Genomic DNA, 17,810 nt, shown 5'->3' on the forward strand with positions numbered 1-17,810 from the left:
AAAAAAAAAAAAATCTATATTTTGACTAACATCAGAAATGTTAAGTCAATCTCGACTTTTTCTATCATGCTCCTGAACATTTTTCCAGCCTCTTTCCACTGCCAAATTCCAAAGCGGCAACCACATTTTTATGTATTTCTTACAGCAGCATTCAAGTTCAGTTAAAAACTATGTATTTGATTCTTATTGCTCCTATTAACAAATTACTATAAACTTAGTGACTGAAAACAAAACAGATGTATGAGGTCACAGTTCTTTAAGTCCGGAGTTTGACTCTGGTTTCACAAGGCTAAAATCAAGGTGTTGCAAGCCTGTTTCTTTAAGGGGTTCTGAGAAAGTCTGTTTCCTTGCTCTTTTCTGTTTTTTGAGGCCACCCACCTTTCTTGACACTTGCCCTTCTTCTCCCATTTTCATCAGCAACTTCAGACTGTCTGTCTCATGCTGTGATGTCTGGTTCTCCCTCTCTTTCTTTCTCTCTTCATTCCCTTCTTCAAATTTAATGACCATTTTGATGTCATTGGAACCACCTGGATAAGCCTAGCTCATCTCTCAAGCTTAATGCCAGTTTAGTAACTAAGGATTACTAATCTCACCTCCATCTTTCAAGCCTTTTTGCCATGCAGACTTGCATATTCACAGGTTCCAGGGATTAGGATGCTGACTTCTTTGGAGTGCTATTAATATGAGTACACAGACACTAAAGACAATAATAAATACGTGTACATCGCCTCTCATTACAGTTCTGCTTCCCACAGAAGCTTTCTTGGGGACACTTAAGGACAAATTGGGCTGAAAACATGAAAATTAAACTTGACAACGGTTTTCGCTGTCTCTCTCTAAGAACATACACATCTGCAGAGGATGATTTCTGGTTAACTAGTCTGGAAATTTTATTTATTTATTTATTTATTTATTATTGTTTATTTATTTTTAACCAAGCTTTAAACTTTGACGCATGCTAATTCAAGAACTGCAGAAGTCACAGCCTTGGGTTTTAGCTTCGGTGTTTCTCTCTTTTGGCAGTAAGTCTGCATCAGCTGGTTTCATTTTATTTTAAACAATCTCACGCTCCCACACTCCTTTTATCTATTTAAATTGAGAGGAGCTTTATTTAAGCCATTTTTTCCAAGGTCTTTGATATCTATCTAGTCTTATATAAATCTTAAATTTACATGACACAATTAAAGTAAAACTATGCAGACCAAACAAAGCATATTTGCTGGTTGAAGTTAAGCTACAGGCGACATTACAACCTTTACCTTAAAACAACTTGAACGTGTTCTAAATCTTTGATACAACCACATGGAGAAGCAGCATTCTTGTAAGCTGGTGTGATTTTTATATGAGAATTTTATCCATGTTTTATGATTCTTATATTTTGATAGCTATAGAGATGAAAAATAAATACATAATATTATCCTCATGATTTTCTAAAATTTCAATCTTCCTTTCAAGTTACCAGTGTTGGAAAAATAAGCCTTATCAAAGTACTTTCTACCCATTTCCCATTTCCCATCCACGCTGTCTTTTCTCAGGGCATTTCTGAGTAGATCAGAGATAAAGCATAAGGCAGGAGTTATGTAAATCGCCGAGTTTACATTCTTTCTTCCCAAGTTTCCATTACCTGAAAATGATTGCATTTTATTATGGAAACTATTGCAAGGAACTTTTAATTCACTGAGATTTTTTTTTTAACATATAAATAACTTGCCAATCAAATAAGAGAATAGAAACCACACATTATGGTAATAAATGAGAAACCTTGAGCTAGTCAATGAAAATATAATCTTTTCTGAAATACAAGGAGGACGATAGACTATGGAATTCCGTCATACTGAATTCTCTCATATTACAGATTATTAGAGAAAGGATCAATAAAAAGAGTCTTGTTAATGTCATCAGAATTGCATGCTTTGATTTCCTTTAATTTTGACACTTTTCCAGCAAAATTAGGAAAAGTTATGACAAAAACACACTCAAAGAAATATATGTTGGACAGATTTTTATCTGTTTAATGTGGCTTTCTACACAGTATCTTCATCTCTTTACCACTCCATACTAATTTATCATTTATGAGCTCAGATTATCACTCTAGCCAAACTAACTCAGATCAACTGCTGGTGGTCTCTTAATTAAATTTCCCATAAAACATGTTAAAATTTACCCTTTTTTATTTCAGAAAATGCCCTCATTCTAATCTTATCAACTGCCCTCTCCATGTGGGGCACTAATAGTTTTGTGGGTAGAGTGAAGCTCATGGTTTTGAGCAACTTAATGCTAATTCTAACTGCAATTTACCAGCCTATGAGTGTAGCACCGGTCTTGTGTAAAATAACAATGACAGTGGTGCCTTGTGGGGTTATTATGAGATTAAATAGATCACATGTGGGCATGTTTAACTTTCCTGGCATGATGCCTGGATTAGAGCAATATTCAAAAAATGTTAGTTTCTCTTCTTTCTTCTTCTAACATCTGACTCTAGATTTAGCTACTCCCAGTTGTAATGACTGGTTGACTTTATTCCTCTTTCATCACCACTTTATGGAATACTGTTTGAGTGCCTATGTATTTATTAGTCACTGGATTATATACATTTTCTAGTTATTGTTTTTAGTGTTTCTTGATATACACTTTTGTACATTTTTTGTAATTCAAGTGTCCTTATACAGTAGTCCTTCTTTCACTTTTCATGGTTTCAGTTACCCACAATCCACTGGAGTCTGAAAATATAAAATGGAAGATTCCAGAAATAAGCTATTTATAAGTTTTAAGTTATTAGCTGTTCTGAGCAGTGTGACAAAATCCCCCATGGCCTCACATCCTTCCACTCAGGACACAAATCATTCCTTTGTCTGCCGTATCCAAGCTGTGTGGGTTACCCATGCGTTAATAGCTTAGTAGCCTTCTCAGTTACCACATTCTGTCAGTATTGCAATGCTTGTGTTCAATTAACCCTTATTTTTACTGAATAAGGACCCAAAAATGCTAGGGTAGTAAAGCATATTCAGATATGCCAAAGAGAAGCTGTAAAGTGCTTCCTTTAAGTGAAAAGATGGAATTTTGGACTTAAGAAAGTAAAAATTTTAAAAACCTTTATTTCAGTATTTTGTTATATATCCTATTTTATTATGAGATGTTGTTGATCTGTCACTGTGACTATTTTATAAATTAAACTCTTTAATAGGCATGTATGAATAGGAATAACCATAGTATATACAGGGATTGGTACTCTCTGTTTTAAGTATCCACTGGGGTCTTAGAACCTATCCTCCGTGCATAGAGGGACAGTGTGTTACTTCCACTGCTCTGAGACAGAAAAGTGCTACATCAGATGGTTGTGAGTTATGAAGAGAATTAACAACATTAGAAAGCAACACATTTGGTGTTTTAATTTTAAGAATTATATTCTTAAAAATGTTCACCAAGTAAAGAATACTTAAATAAGACATATGTGGCCTCTCTCACTTGGTAGAATAAAAATTAGTAGTATAGCTCACCACTTACTTCCAATCAGCTGTTGGCATGCATTTATGGCAAGAGACATAAATGAACTGAGACATAAATGAACTCCCTTAGGGTCAGCAGTCAAAACATTCCTTCCTCCATTGCAATTATTTGTTTTGTCTAAGATTCCAGGATATAAGATTTTGCTTCTTCTTACTTTTAGGGACTTCCCAAATAACTATAACAATAGTAACGACTTACACTTAAAAGTAAACAAAGGCTGTTGAGGAAATCTCCTTTGCTTGAGATAGGTACTATTTTCTGAGTTACAAAAATGAGAGAACTGAGACTCAGAATAGTGAAATAAAATTGCAAAGTCAAAGGCAAGAAAATGAGAGAACTAAGCTTTCCATCCAAATCTATTAAGTTCCAAAATTCATGCCCTTGTCCCTGCCAAACACAGATTCTTCCCTGTGGATCCAGATTTTCCTCTTGGCTTTAGGGTCCTTCTTTGTGTCTCTCTGCTTAAAATGACCCTCTGCCTAGATTGTTACTCTCTGCCAGATATCTCAAACTTATGTAAATTTCTAGATTATTTCTCTCCAGGCTTGCCTTGTGCTTTTGCTGCCAGTGTTTCAGCTCATGAAGCAAGATCCCATGGGAACAACCAAAAAAAAAGAAAAAATCAGAAACAGATTCTAAGAAACCATGGCAAAGGGTGTTTGTAACAGCTGAGATATATAGCCCCATTGCTAGGGAATTGCTATTTGACTGCCAGTCACACATTGAAACAGATTTTAGTTAAATCAAGCTCTGACATGATTGTAACAAAAACTAAATGAAACATCTGCCAAAACCGAAATTGTGTCAAATTCCTAAACAAGGAAGAATGTCTATAACGGGTGCCACATCTGAACAGTAGTTAAACTCGTTTTGGTAAACTTTACAAAATTCTCAATGGATTTTTTGGTGTAATTGGACAATGTTTTTCCTATTTATTTTAACTCATCTTGGAAATTGTTTTTTCAAATATATAAGAAAGAAGTAAGTTGGATCATCAAAATATGGGATAAAGTTAAATTCAGTTTAATTCATTGACTATGTAGTGTCATTCAAGAAGAAATGGAACGCAACTCTTCGCTATCTCACCCCACACTCTGCATTAGTTAAGTTGTGTCTAGGCGGCATCATCTTTCAGGAAGAAAATAAGTGAACCTCACATATGTCCAATAGCCTGCAGACTTACTGGATTTTTCCAATTTTCTCTTAAAGTCTGTGTTTATATAAACAGATCCCATGACAGCAATAGCCAAGTGAATCTTAGTTGGCAATACTGAGCACTTCCCTCGTGAATAGAGTGCATTTTGTACAACAGAACAGTAATATCACGTAATAGGAAATCCATAAGAAGTTTTCATTGTGATGCACATTGCCCTTACAACAGTTTTACTAATATGGGTGTATGATAGCTTTCAAATTTTTAGGTGCAATATGCAGATACAGCAACGTCTATAAGGAAAAGAGGGTCCATCTGTTTTTATGTCTCTATGTTTAGGAGAAAAGACAACCTCCTCAGTAACTTTGATGTTGTGTCATGTTGGACCTGTTGGCCATCTGAAGCTAAGCACTAATAAAGGGAATGGGATTATTGGGTTGTGTTAGATTAATGATCCAAGGAGCGATGATGTGGGGAATCAACCAGCATGACCATCATAGGCATGAAATTGCAGATCTCAGATGTCTTGGGAATCAGCACTGGGAGGCTTAAGAAGCAGCAGCAGCTGAAAACAGCAGGCATGGTTGACAAACCCAAGAGTAAGAACAAATGCTCTAAGCAAGAACTTTCCTTTTTCTAGGTTGATATCCTAAGCAATCAATTAAGAATGTGATTAGGAATCACTAGAGGATTTACCTCTACAAAATACATCTACTTAGCATAATCTCATCTCTAAATTTGAGCAAGATAATTAATTATCTGTGCCTCAGTTTCCTTGTCTGAGAATGAGAACTTTAATTGTTCTAACTATGCCATAGTCATTTATACAATTTTATGAGTTACATGAGCCATTATTCTGAATTCAGTGAGTTTGTATCAAGTTCTTCCTATATACCTGAATTTAAAAATGAAGAAATGCAGACTATTTTAAACTTTTGCACGGTATTATTATTTTTATTATATTAATATTAGTTTTTATTGAATTCCACAATCAGTTCAATTTTAAACACCAAATACATATGTGGACACAATTATTTTTAATGCTCTTCTATTTGTATCTGGGTATTTCCGAAAATTAAAAAATAATAATTTGGATTCTTTCCAAATAATATACCCCACCTTCGACCAAAAAAGAAAGAGCAAAAATGGGGAAAGAAAAACAACAACAAAAAAAAATTGAAGCAATCAAGCAAGACATTACGTTAAAGTAAGCTTTAGTTTCTTCCTTTCTTATTTCACTTTGCACAGTTTCCTTTTGTACACAAATCTGCTTCCTCAACTGCAAATTTCAAGGATCAGCAGTCAATGTTTACAACTCCTTTTTGTGGACTCAAGAAGCTACAAAGAGCATATTAAGTACTGAAGTTTTGGGCAGTTCATCACTACTATTATTGTGGAGGTATTTTGTTACTAGAAGAGCTTAATAACTCATAAAATTCCTGTATAGTTATATTCATTTGGATTATGGACATGTACACTCTATTCAACAAGACTAATGCTGGAAAGCTCTACTCTTCACACTGAACAACGATTTACCCACAAAAGTGGTGAACACATTTCACTTTCTGACACAACCTTATCTGAATGGCTTTAGAATATAAACAAAATATGCCAAGAGGAAGTTTAATATTGCACTATGTATTTCCATCACATGGCAAAATATACACTTGGAAAGAAATGAGAGAAACTGACTACAAAGAATTTGATCTTGCTTTTTTTCAGTAGATACTATCGACACCCTTTTTGGAGTATTCCTAAGCAGTACCCTGAGAAGTAGGTAATTCAGCATTTATCTTTTTAGAAGGCAGGTGGATATTGTTAATTCTCACCCCATATCGTTTCCCATTACCATGAAGAGTATTGTCAATATACACATCATCATGTGAATAGTTTGCAGTGAGCTAAATACATAAGTCCTTCTCCTTTCAAATGTTAATCACTAAGAGATGTTGGTAATTAATTTCATGAAATATCTCACACTTGTTGTCTTTTCATCTTCTCATTGTCACTGAATTATAGTCTCTTAGTATTCTTTCTACATTCAATATCCCTCCTCCCTAATTTATTCTGGTTTTCGGCAAATTAATCTTCAACTATTTATTATCACTATAGTCTTCTTCATAGTCACCATTTACATTAAGCATCTACTCTCTGCTCATTGTTATATAGGTGTTGTACATATGAGAATCCTCTACACTAACCATAAATGACAGGTGTTATTACCCCATTTACCATACCATTAATTAAAGGATCAGAGAAGGAGACCAACTATCACACAATTAAAAGGTGGCCGAGTCATGATGAAAACCTAGATCATTGTGAACCCAAAGTCTTCATCTTAGCCATGACAACAAGAATAGCACATAGAAATCAAAAAGAGAAACTTGTTTATTTTAGGGAAGCTCTCATGGTTGAACACAGCCATGATATTTGCCTACCTTCCAAAACTGATTCAGATGTCCTTTTATGTCAATTCCCACAGGGGAGTGATTTTTATTTATAAATTTATATTGTCACAAAGGATAAAGTGAAAAGAAGCAAACAGATGCTCTAGATTGGTCAATAGATTTTACATGTATGAAAATAACATACTAGCCTTTGTGCTTTGTGATTGTTCTTTCTGTCTTTTCTTCTGGCACATGGTATGAGCATAATGTATGTGAACTTATTAAAATAAAAATAAGTATTCGTGAATTCCCTAACCAGGATGATGAAAGTTACTTTAGTACGTTTCAACTTCTGGTGGTTCCTTTCATACTTCATATTGATCAGTACTCCATATTGATCAGATATAAGAAAAGCAGTTTATGTTGGAATTATGATGTTCTCAGTTATCATTCCCCAAATTAACATTACATAGAACATAAGCAAGAAAGGGTGTTCTAGGTAAGAAGGTTTCGGTACTCAAATATGCTTTGCAAAATTATCTCTATCTTGGAGATACACAACAAATAACAGTGTATCATAGGCTTTTAAAGAAAATTGCTTAAATTTTTAAAACTATAGCTTCTAAAATATATTTGATCACATTTCTGTAGTTGCTGTTGATATTGTTTCTTTTTCCTTTTTTTAAAATATTGGCCAGACTACTCTCAAACTCCTGATCTCAAGTGATCTGCCCATCTCGGCCTCCCAGAGTGCTGGGATTACAGGCATGAGCCACCATACCTGGCCGATTATTATTCTTTTCTTCTCATGTTTCTTTAACATCTCATGATTTTTAATTTAGTAGGTATAATTCTATGCATTTGTTTAAATACAAATGTCCTTCTCAAATGTGTTCTCTCTGTAGTATATACACATATGTGTGTGTGTGTGTATAAATGTGTGTGTGTGAACAGGATGTGTTCAGTCCTCTCAAGAAAAGAAAAAATAATATATTTTAGCATGAAATCTCTTCCCCATTTTTCAAGTATTTATTTTTCATTTTATCCTTGTAGCTTTTTGTTTTTTTTTATCAATTATCCTTTAACTGCAATATCTCAGGTTGAAGTGCCCTTTGGCATCAAGTAATGCATCCGAAATGTTCTGGTGTTAAACTATTTCTTTCTAACAAATCAGTTACTTCTGTTTAATGTCACTGTTCCAAATAAAACTTTAAAATGCTGTTCACTGCAGTTCATGATATGTCCATATCTGCTGGGGTTTGAGGCCCTTCATCCGTTTACCCTACCCTATCTATAATCTTATTTCCCATTGGTCTCCAATGAATGTACTCTATGTTATGTGGGTATGAATGATTAAGTAGCACCACTACCAAGAACTATTTCTAAAATGAAAAGATAGTAATCTTAAATGAAGGAGTTATGATAGCCAAGTTTCTACCCAGTATGGTTACATTTTCACTTCAAATTCCAATTACAAAGTAACACTTATCACCAAGGGGAGTAAAATATTATCTATATACCCAGAGCTGCAGAGAATAGAGAAGGTGAAATAGAACAGACATAAATAAACTCCAGTTAATGCAGAGAGGGAATATTGTCTCAAGTTTACATATAAAGGTGACTGACCTCTCCCACCTTCCTCCAGAACTCCTTGAACTAACTCTGCCTAACATGTTTAACACTGAGTAGAGTCTGAGACTAAAAATTCCACTTGTTTTTATTTACTAGAAGAAATTGTATTGGACAAATAAAAGCAAAAATTAAAAAAAAATAATTAAAAAGGAAACTAGAACATAAATCTGTTGAATCTCAGAAATTTTTCCGGGCTAAGGGGTTTTACAATTTTATATATTCCTTGTAAGTTTAAATTCAGATTAAGCCATTTTTTACCAGTACCCAGTGTATATATACAGTAGTCCTCCCTTATCACAGTTCCACTTCCCATGACTTTAGTTACCCACAGTCAACCGTGGTCTGAAAATGTTAAATGAAATATTTTAGACTAATCACAAGTTTTAAATTGGCCACGATTCTAGGTAGCATAATGAAATATCATGCCATTCCACTCCATGTCACCCAGGATGTGATCCTCCATTTGTCCCCTGTATCCATGCTGTGTAGAGGACCCGCCCATTTGTCACTTAGCACCCACCTCAATGATCAGGTCCACTGTCATAGTGTCATAGTACTTGGATCCACATCACCCTTATTTCACTTTTTAATGGCCCCAAAGTGCAAGAGTTTTGTTTGTAATTTGTAAATTAAACTTTGTCACAGGCATGATATTGTTAAAATCTTACCCATGATAAAGGTATTGTGGAGACATTGTTTAAAAAAATACACAGTACATGTATATAGCAATGATCCTCCATTTTCAGTGGGATTATATCCTTATAACCCCATCCTAAGTAAAATGTTGTGTCAAAAATGCTTCTGATGCTCAACATCACTAATCATTAGAAAAATGCAAAGCAGAACCGTAGTGAGATGCCATTCCATACTAGTCAGAATGTCTTTCATTAAAACGTTAAAAATAACAGATGATGACGAGGTTGTGGAGAAAAGCAAATGCTTGTACACTGCTAGTGGGAATGTAAGTTAGCTCAGCAGTTGTGGAAAGCAGTGTGGCAATTTCTCAAAGAACTTACAATAGAAATGCTGTTGAACCCAGCAGTGCCATTATTGGGTATATACTCCCCAAATTTTAAATTATTCTAACACATGGACACTTGCACATGTATGTTTATCATAGCACTTTTCACAATATCAAAGACATCACATCAACCTAAATGCCTATCAACGGTAGACTGGATAAAGAAAATGTGGTACGTACACAACATGGAATACTACATGACCATTAAAAAATAATAAGATCATGTCTTTTGCAGCAACATGGATGGAACTGAAGACCATTATCCTAAACAAATTAATGCAGGAAAAGAAAACCAAATACCACATATTTTCACATATAAGTGGAATCTAAACAATGAGGCAAACAAAAAAACCAAAAAGAACAAAAGAGGTGTCTGTTGTTTGCCTCTTTATGTTCATGTGTTCTCATTGGACACCAAGTCCTACTTGAGAGTCGTGGATGGGATGAGGGGAAGGATAAAAAAAAAAAAAATTACCTATGGGGTACTATGCATATTGCTCGAGTGATCAAATCATGTGTCCACAAAGCCCCAGTTACCTATATAACAAACCTGCACATGTACTCCGAACCTAAAATAAAAGAGTTAAAAAATTTTAAAAATGCATTTTGTACTCCAATAAACCCATCATAAAGTTGTGAAATTTTAAGTTAAACCATCATAACTTCAGATACTTCTGGATTTACAATTGTAAATTAGATACTTTTAATTTACCATTACATCTTTAAAAACCCATCATACAGTTAAAAATTAAAAGGTAAATCGTCATTAGATGGGGACCATCTTTGTAGTGTTTGGTACTGTTTATGGTTTTAGGCATCCACTGGGGGACATGGGACATATGCCCTGAAGTTAAGAATTACTATATGTGTGTTTGTGTATTCATTCTAAGATTTTACTTGGCATGTATAAAAATGCCCTAATTTACATACATTTCCATACACACACACACACACACACACACACAGAGTGGTGCAGTCATTTTTAATACATAGGTTTATCACTTGTAGTAATTAGGGTTCTCCAGAGAAACAGAGAGAGAGGGAGAAAAGCTGGAGTCCCAAGAGGGCCAGTCCAAGTCCAAAGGCCTGAGATCCAGGAGAACTGACAACATAAGTTCCAGTATAAAATCCAGCCGGCATGAGCCCCAGGAAAAATCAATGTTTCAGTCCATGTCTTAAGACTGAAAAGTCCATAATCCAGATTAAGGCAATCATGCAGGAGGAGCTCCTTCTTAACTCAGTCTTTTGTTCTATTCATGAAGTCAGTTGATTGGATGAGCCCACCTATAATGAGAGGAGTGTACTTTACTCAATCTGCACATTCATGTGTTAATCTCATGCAGAGCGCTGTCAGACACACCCAGAATATATGGTCATGAATAGGGGCACCCTGTGGCCCCGTCAAGTTGACACATAAAGGAAACCAGAACATCACCTTTGTAAAATACAGAGTAAAATAACTCTTCAGAATCTCATTATAAACAGGTTACTGGGTGCACTACTCTTGAATAGGGAAGGTAGTATTCTGAGGGCAATGTTAGGTAAGCAGCATCCTTGGAGAATATCACTGATACCATTTGGCAGTCCCAGGAATCCTCAAAAGGTGAGTAGAGGAGGAGAAAGAAGAGGCAAGAATTCCATCCTCCTCCACTTAATATCCCTGCCTCTTAGAACAGAGCCTGAGCATAGTGCTTCCTTAGCACATGCTTTCTATATGAATCAATGTGTCAACCATTAAGTGAATAAATAAATGATGGTAAAATTAAATAAGCAAATGTATAAAGTAAAACGTTATGACTATCAAAGTGGCTAAGCACCTTTTATTTCTTTACTAGAGTATTCCATCTTCCTGTGTTTTTTGTTGAGCTTATGGATGAACTTAAATTACCCTAACAAGATAATTGAATATTTATGCTTTTTAAATATTTCCATTATAAATTCTGTGAGATTAATTATATACCTGTATTCAATGCCATATTACTAATTTTAATATTGAGGAATTTATTAGGGTCAAACTAGTGTGAGTAAATTATTCACTAGCTGATGTAGATTTCAAGTTAAAACATTAGTTATTATGCATGTTAAAATTATTAATAATATTCACAGGTAGTCTTATTTCTTTAAAGGTTATTCTTAGTTTGCTTCTTTCAAGTCTTGGTTTGATAAAATGGTAATGAGGCATTTGACAGGCAAAATGAATGTTTGCCACAATGTAATACTTAAAGCAATTACCCAAAATTAGTCACTGTTCCATTTTCTCCTCAAAGGTCCATGAAGACTTTCATAGTTGTCTGGTTCATGCCACTCTTTGCATTTGATGAAAGTTGGTTTATTTTAAAATATCTGTATCACTAATTCTATAGCTCATATGTATAGCTCCGTATTGCTAGTAAATTAGTGTCTTCTTTTCATCTTTTAAAGAAAGAAATTAATAATCTTGTAAAAATATATATTTAGATGCTATTTTATAGCATAATTAGGAATTATAATAGCATAGTTAGTAACTATAATAGCATAATTACTAATTATGTTATATAATAGCATCTACGAGGCACTCACCTCTTTTCTGGACTCAAGGAGTACTATGGCAAAATGAAATTCTAACACCGATGGCATGAGATATCAGGCCAGCATCCTATAGCATCTCAATTTATCTAGTCATAGGTGGTGTAAAGTGAGATTCTTAATGGTTAGAAAACAATTGTACTATTGCATCTCAATATATTTATAAGTTCCTTAGAGGAAAATGTTTCCTTGAGGAAAGACTAAACCATATTCCCTAGTAGAAGCTTTTCCTTAAAATAGGTTCTTATGCTATTGTATCCAAAGGTGCAACTTGTCACATGCTGCTAATCTGAGTATCTAAGGAGGAAAATATTAATACTTATGAGTGTGTATGTGCAGGGCCAGGAGGCAGGGAGGCTACATATAATCTTGCTCATCAAGCAGTGTGGGAACCAAGCATCTTAAAACTTTGATGAGGAAGGAGGACTTGCTGCGATGGTATCACCGGGGTAAGGCGAATGGAATTGTGTACAGTAAATTCTGCATTTAGATAGAGTGGGAACATCTTTCTGACTCTGCAATATCAAAGTGACATATGTCTGAGTTGTTACCATTGACATTAATCATCTTCCACCTATGTCAGGCTCGGTGGGTGGAAGCTTGGGGTTGATAGTGCTGGAATTTTGGAGACTTAGTTGGGAAACTGATGGGAAATCACATGAAGATAAATCCTAATCTTGACATTAAAACAGCTGGGCAGTCAGGACTATGAGGTAGGGAATAGCAAAGGTCCTGGCACACACCAGGGAGTAAAACAGAGACATCAGCTATTTCCAAACAACAACATAGTATATGCTAGCATGTGGCCCAAATGAATACTTTTTAATTTACTTGAGGTGAGCTCAGGTGCTTAGTTTTATCTTTTTATACAATAACACCGAGTTACCTTAAAAATGCAAGAGAGTTTTTTTTAAATGTCTAGGGAGAGAATCTCTAATAACAAGAGATTCCATAAATCCCATAGATATTTAAAAACAGAAAAACAATTGTGGTGAGATATGGAAAGACTGCATGAGAAATACACATTGAAGCATAAACCAGTCAAATGAATTGCAGGTAAATAAGTTTGTGTATTATAAACCTATAGTTAAGTGTAATAAAATTTACATACGATTCTGTTTTTTTAAGTAAAAATATTTCAACTTAACCAAGAAACCTGGTAAGAAACATGGCCATTGGGTGTGTGTGTATAACACACGACTTTTGGAAAACAGAAAACTGAGGTTTACAGGTGGGTCAGCAAGCTTGTTGGTATGCATAGGGCGCACTCGATGCACCAAAGTGGAGGCCATTCTACTGTAATTCAGTTACAATACTACCTTTTCGACTTTATTAAAAGCAGTCATGGAGAGCTACATTCCATAAAGTATTAAGACCTGCTAATGAATCATCTTTAGTTCTGTAAAATCTGATAAAGGTAAATAAGCAGCAAACTATGAAGATGATTTGAAAGATGCCATGAAGCAACCCCGGTTCAAACCGTTTTCTGTTTTAGTGACTGATTTTTTTTTTTTTTAAATATTTATGCCTTGAATATTTTTAAGTTAATAAGAGACCAACCATTACCCACTACCAATTTTGAGAGCTTAATGCTGAAAACAACGGGAGCCCAAAAGCAGAGGGTACAAGCAAGAGAGTTCAGACTAGATGAAGAGAGGACTGCTTGACTGCAAAGGGAACTTTCACAAATGTTTAAATTGGTGTTGGGACTGACTCTTAGGCAGAGCTAGTTAGGTATAAAACTGGGAGTGGTAGAATATGAAACAGGGGAGCATATTACTCTTGTTCTTTGGAATAACCTTGGCTGATTTCATATCTGCAGTCCTGAGAGTGTGGCTCATGGATTTGACATGTAATTATACTATATTTAACTCCTTTGAGGTGCTGAGTTTTGAATTATCTCCCCACATTGATCTCTCTGTCATTTGGATTTTTAAAATTTTCATTTGCAAAGCAAGAAGTGGACAAGTTCGGCTTTGGGACTTGTTTGCCTTTTTAATGAAGCCTGATCTAAATTTGAATTTCAAATTTTTTTCTTTATCAAACTGATGTAATGACCCAGTATTATGTGAAATCCATTATATTAGAGGTTAGTGATGACATTGAGAATGAGGTTAATTCAAAAACTCATAGGAGAGCTAGTTTTTAAATCATTTCTATTTCCTCTTTTTCCTTCCTAGATTACTTAAAGGAAGACAGATTTTTTGTTGTCTAATTGTTGTTGCTCCTGTCCCTACTGCCAAGATCAAAAGCTCATTATATTTTTAATAAATCTTTGTAATAGTTTCATAATTAGTTTATAAACAAATGAAGCACTACCTTGTTAAATTGTAACAGTAAACTACCACTTTCTATATCATATCTATCATTACTGAGCATAAAGTATTAGAAAAAACAGTGATTTGGGGAATGAAAGACAATATTTTAAATTCCAGATCTACTACTTTCCTGTACTTAGACAAATTATTTCACTTGACAAATCATTTTATTTAACAGAGTTTTGTTTTTGATGTATCAAATTAGAAAAAGAATATGTATTTTCCAAGGCTGTTGTGAGGATTAAACAAGATTACATATAAAGAGTCTGATAGATGGAAACGCTATTTGCCAACAAACATATCAACAGTTATGCAAATTTATTAGTGATCATGGAAAAGCATATGAAATACAAATTAAGCACAAATGTCACAGGGTAGTACAAAAAAGGGAACTATACAAATGAAGGAAGAATATCAGCTCGAGTCTAATAAAAAGAGAGAAACCACAAGCAACTTAAATCATAAAATATTAAAATAAAGAATGTAAAACTGTAACAGGGAATTGGAGGGATGCAATACGATCTAATAAGAAGTAAAGAGAACTTTTTTTAAAAAGCAGTCACTACCTGTAGGGCTGAGAGAATGCAGCCATGTTAGAACCGCCTCCCAGGGCTGAACAGGCCTTGTTGGGAACGAGGTGGTAGGTGATAGCTTCTGAACGCAGAAGAGTCACTGTGGTGCCATGCACAGAACTTTCTCGAAATCTATAATTCAGGATTTGATAGGAATCTGTCTTCTAATTGGTAAGTTAAAATTGTACATACAAAAGAGACTATATGCTACAAAACCACCTGGGAGTGGGAGGTGTCAGGGGAAGCAGAAACTCACTTGTGTTTCTGTTGACTTCCATGAACTTCTGCTGGTTAATAAAGAAGCTGTGCCTGCTGTAGAAACCAGGAAACAAAACCCTTTCTTCTTGCAATGTCTCTCCAGTAACCCTGATTGACAAAGCTTAGCACAGGGCCAGCTGGCAAAGAAAAATAGTAAAGAGCCCAGATTTATTTTCACAGAACATAAAAAATGAATATAAAACTAAAGGCAAGGAATAAGTAACTGGCAGACTGAGTAACATCACATTGAGTAAAATAATAAAATAATTAATGATAAGTTACAGATAAATAACTATAGTCAGTTTCATTGATATAAATTGAAACAGCCAAAAGAATAAAACAAATATATGCATATACGGTAAAAACGTGAAAAAGAAAAATAGACACACAATTTTCGTTTCTGAGAGAAAGGATATATGTGAGGACCTACAACCTCTAAGGGGCTACCAAGTTATTAATCGTAAGTTTGTCCTTAAGTTAGCTGGTGAATGAAGAAGCATTCATATTTTTATGATTCTTCATAATTATATAACTATATGTAAGTGTCTGTATATATAGGTACAAACAAACCTATATGGCTTTAAGCTATATAAATTAGTTGATACCTTTGTAACTCTCCATGTATTTTGTATACATATTTTTAAACACATTTATATATTTTATACACATCTAGCATGTAATTATTACTCAATAACATGCTCACCACATTATAGGAACATGATAACTGCTTTATCCTTTCTCTTTTCTCTATTTCTCACTGACTATAAGCCCTTTCCCAGGAACACAGACAAGCAGAACCTGTGTATTAGGTGTGTTGGGCACATGGATGGGCTCCTGCCTTATCTTCATGGTCACGTCACAATAATCACCTTTATTATAACTGAGACAATAACCTTTGTTAATTTGTGTACTATTAATCGTTTGGTGACCTATTATGTGCTAGACATTGTCTGACAAAGTTCATGTTTACAGTATATTCATTCTGAAAATTAAAATATGGTAGCAATAGATATTTTCATTTTGTAGGTATAGAAATTGAATAACTGAGGTAAAAATGAAACCAGTCCACACCAGAGTTAATAAATATCAAGAACAATTTTCTTTAAAAAAAAAAAAAAAAGAAAAAAGTCTAGTTAATAAAACCCTTGTGCTTTTTTAATCCCTCTTACTATGGTTATGCAATTTTTTAGGATATAGTCAAGTTAAAAATCACCAAGAGGTCTTTTCTGTGGCTTCCATCCCACTTTTTCTTCTCATCTCTGAGTGTCACAGTAGCTACTGCCAATATCACACAATGTAACCCCCGATTATCTCGTGCGAGTAACTTTCAGCTCTGCTTTGACATTAGAAACTCAAATAAGAAGTACTGCTGCTTTTTATGTTTAGTCACTATCATCGTATCTCATTTAAACTAGGCTGCTCCAGTACGTTTTAATAATTATTAGTAAGATACGATGGTATTGATTTCTTCATTGAAGATGTAGGATAAGTCTCTTTTTATCTACTTTGCTTTTGGATAATAAAAACATATAATACTGAGAAGACCAAGGCAATGGAAGAAGAGATATCAACAGATAAGAGACTCCAGCAAAAGTTAGAAGACCAGAAACTCCATGAGGATATGGCACCTGTGTAGTGGAAGTTGCCCCACAAGAGCGTGTAAAAGAAATGATGATGAGAAGTGAACTGATTTACCTTGTAAAACCCAAGGGAGCCAGAAGATATATTGGCACAAATTAAGAAGAGATCATAAGGAAAGCATAAACCACAGTACACATGTAGGTGAATACAGTTTGAAAGTGGATGTATGAGAATTTTTGACTCTCCTTTTATCCTTCTCATTGAGAAAAACATTCAAAGACAAGCACCTACCTCCAAGGCAGAACACCAAATAGTTATTTCTTAGAAAAAGTGACCTATGGTGCTGTGGATTCAGGACACCAGGTACAGCGAAGGGAAGAAGAGAGATGTAGGGCTTCAACATGAAAGTGAATTGCAGTTGGCAAATAGATAAAATGAACACAAAACAGAGTTCATAGCCTGGTTTTCACATTGTCTGAGCTGTTGTCTTCTTTCTTCCTTGAAGAAAAGTTTCGGACAATGCTTCTCTGGAAAATCTAACATTCTGAGGGGAAAGACCTTTACATATCAGCAGTTTTTCTAGTGAAAAGGACAGCAATCAGACAAAAGAAACAAGTGAGAGTCAACCTAATTGTCCATGAAGGGATGAGTAGTGTATATACACAATGGATTAATAGCCGTTAAAAAAAAAAAAAGAAAAGAAGAAAATTATGTCATTTGGGACAATATGCCCTGGACAAAGGATATGAACAGACATTTCTCAAAAGAAGACATTCATACAGCCAACAGACACATGAAAAAATGCTCATCATCACT

Source organism: Colobus angolensis, unplaced genomic scaffold (genome assembly GCF_000951035.1).
Source record: "Colobus angolensis palliatus isolate OR3802 unplaced genomic scaffold, Cang.pa_1.0 Scaffold20, whole genome shotgun sequence".
Taxonomy (NCBI): Eukaryota; Metazoa; Chordata; class Mammalia; order Primates; family Cercopithecidae; genus Colobus; species Colobus angolensis.